This window comes from Octodon degus, unplaced genomic scaffold (genome assembly GCF_000260255.1).
Source record: "Octodon degus isolate 3935 unplaced genomic scaffold, OctDeg1.0 scaffold00128, whole genome shotgun sequence".
NCBI lineage: Eukaryota > Metazoa > Chordata > Mammalia > Rodentia > Octodontidae > Octodon > Octodon degus.
In genome coordinates this window covers 607303-610542 of record NW_004524704.1, presented here as the reverse complement: position 1 = coordinate 610542, position 3240 = coordinate 607303, and the positions used below count along the sequence as shown (strand labels likewise).

The 3240-nt window shown below is 48.6% G+C and overlaps 1 protein-coding gene across 3 annotated transcripts in view; it reads right to left on the bottom strand.

Annotated features, from left to right (window-relative positions):
• The window catches only part of Map3k13 (mitogen-activated protein kinase kinase kinase 13), a 142192-nt gene that overhangs the window by 10347 nt on the left and 128605 nt on the right, over positions 1-3240 (bottom strand). The gene's annotated exons all lie outside the window — the stretch shown is intronic.

Genomic DNA, 3240 nt, shown 5'->3' with positions numbered 1-3240 from the left:
TTTTTTTCCAGTGCTAGAGATCAAACCCAGGGCCTTCCACAACCCAGGCAGATGCCCTGCTGCTGAGCTACATTCCCAGCCCCACACATCCTTCTAGTCAGCAGTCACATACGTGGAGATTTAGTAGTGAGACCAGATGTGCACACAGATGTGTATCTCATGCTACTGGATTACAGAATTGTTTAAAACATCAGAAACATGGAGACAACCCAGATGTTGACTTACAGAGGATCTGCTTTATTCCTCTGGATTTTATTCTGTGTCTCATTAGTCTAGGTACTCAATCCTACTTAAATTGTAGTTCTGCTCTATAAGGTTCCTTTTTCTTTAATTTTTAAAAAATTTATATATTTGGTATAGGGTCTCACTACGCAGCTCAGACTCTTAGTGATCCTCCTGTTTTCAGCCTCCCCAGCACTGGGATTACAGGCATATGCCACTTCACCTAGACTCTGTGGCCGGCTCAGCCCACCCTGGGGGCAGGGCCAGAGTGGCATGTGGTGCCGGGATGGAACCTCTATAGGGTTCTTAGTCCCTTCTTCATCATCCTCTCAGCTTGCTGCTAATTCACCAAGGTGTGGATACGGGCATTTGTTTACCACCAGAAACCTGTCTTGATGATGGATGACAAAGGGGATCACAAGGCAAAGAGGCCTGGTACCAAAAGGGACACCTGTGGTAGACAGGAGGGAAGCTGAGTTTGAGGAGTTTGGCCAAGACATGGCTCCCGGGGGGGCAGAGACTAAGTCCGTCCATTTGTGCATGTGAAAGACTCTAACAAGAACTAATATTTAGAGTAGGTCCTCAGTAAATCTTAAAGGAAGGCAAGGAAAAGAGGGGTCAGAGAAGAGGAAAGTATGAGAGGTCCCAGGAGGGTGAGAGGAGGTGACGAGAGCAGGGTGGTGAGGGGTGACATGGCTCTCTGCTCTGACCCTCGCGGGAGGAGATGCTCTCCTAGCCCTGTCCCCAGTGCCCACCAGGCCAGTGCTGCACATGTGTGGGAGGAAGCCAGGGGGCTGAAAGTGAACCTCGATCATGAGTCCAAGGTCCACAGTTAAACAAAACATGATTCCTGAACTGAGGAACTGATTCAGGGTGGAGCTAGGGTGACCTGGAAGTACTGCCGCTTCCTTCCTACTCATGAGTAGCCACACCCTTATTTTTGACCGGACAGATACAAATGAGCAGATTTTAGAACTGGAAGGCCCAATGTTTCTTATTTATTTATTTATTTATTTATTTATTTATGTATTTAGCACAGGGTCTAGAGGGTCTCATTGCACAGCTCAGACTCATAGTGATCCTCCTGTTTTCCAGCCTCCCCAGCACTGGGATGCTAGGTGTGCACCACCGTGCCCAGTCTCAGTCACACCCTGGGGGTGAGGGTGGCAATGTATGCCAGGGATTAAACCTTGGTCCTTGCACCTGCCTAAGCAGGCATTTTAATCTGCTGAGCTATCTGACCGGCTTGGCCGAATCTTTCTTGTTTCTTAAACAGCAGAATCTTTTTCTCAACTGTATTATTATGAAAAATTCAGGATAGTGGGTATAATTGAGGGGGAGGGTCAGAAAGCCTCCCACAGGGATACGGGCATTTGCTCACCCCCAGAAACAAACAGTGATGGCGGGTCACGAGATCACAGGGCAGCGAGGCCTGGGACCAGCAAGCTCACCTGGTACCGCTCTCTGTCCTCTTACCCCCGCAGCAGCATCTAGGTGCCACAGTGCAAGCCTGTGGGTGTCCCAGGCGGGGAATGGACTGCACAGATACAGTCCTTTCTCCTGAAGACACCAAAGATGATCAGCAGTGGCGTAGGCTCTCGCTGTGCAGAGCTGGAACCCAGACAGCAGTCTGCTCCAGCCTCCAGCCTGATCTACTGGGCTGTCAGAATAAAAACCTGAAGGTGGGGGTGAAGGATCCCAAGAGCTTGTTAAAATGAAGATTCTGATTCAGCAGATCTGGGGCAGGGGCTCCCGGCCTGTAATTCTAACAGGCTCTCAGAAGCTGCTGAGCTGAGGCCTCCGGCGGCCTCTCCAGGGTTCACAGGATATTAATAGGTCTTGCGGGGCAGACCTGAGCTTTCTTTCTTTTGCAGGAAAAGGAAAGTCAAAGGCTTGCTTAACAGACATTCTAGACAGGACTGGCTTAAACGGTGGGCAAGGTTCTGTGCTCTGGCAGATGCTTCCTGGAAAGCTAAAGTCAATGTATGCTGCAGGAAGTTTTTGAATCGAAGAGGTTCTGGGTCTTCTACTGAGATAGGAGAGCCCTCCTAGGCCCCTGCAGGCATCTGCTAATTGGTGACTGGCTCGGGTGCCACCTGGAAGAGAGCTGAGGTGAAAGTGTCCTAACTCGGGGAAAGGGTTCTCTGAGGGAGCTGACAGTGCAAAACTCACAGAATGAACCTGCGATGCAACTTCGCAGTGTGCAAAGTAGCTGGTTGCTATTATTACACTATCCATTTCTAGATAAGGTCCTGGGATCAGAGGTTAGCTGTCTCGTATTCATCATAAAGCTGAACTGATAACTTGAAACACAGTCTTTTAATTCCGGAGCACAGCTCTTTCCCTGTTTCGGGCTCCTCCTTATTAGGCTATATCCACACCATCTTCTTGGGGTCTACTCACTTGTGGCAGGCTTGGAAGACCTAAAGTGGAACTCAATTCTATGTTTTCTAGTCTCTAACCAGATGTAGACGGAGGTCTATGCTTAGGATGGTGAGTGGCTTCTCTTCTCTGACTTCTTCGGAGGTCCTTGAACCCCTAGCTTGGTTGTCACTGGATTGTCCACATAATCTGGGACTTAAACCCTTCAAGGGACGATAGCATACCACCCCACAGGTGCCTTCTCTGTGTTCTGCTCACTTACTGACTAAACGGCTCCTGGTCGCGTAAGACTCGCAAACATTTCTTGTAGCCAACATAAAAGGAAACCTGAGCTCCGATTTTAAAAAGTTAACCATCCTGCCCAATTCTTTTCTCCCCCTGTGCTCTTGGCTTTAAAACTGTATGCAGGGCTGGCGAGATAGCAGTCTAAAGCGCCTGCTTAGGCAAGCTTAGGCAAGTGCACGGGGACTGTGCTTCGATCCCCAGTACCACATGCCGTGCCAGCCTCACCCCCAGGGTGGGCTGAGCTGGTCAGAAAATAACTAAATAATAAATTAAATAACACTGTAGGCAGTTCCCTGTTTCTGTCTTTGTTTTTTTTCTTTTCAAAATAAAAGAAAAATATAATAAAAATAG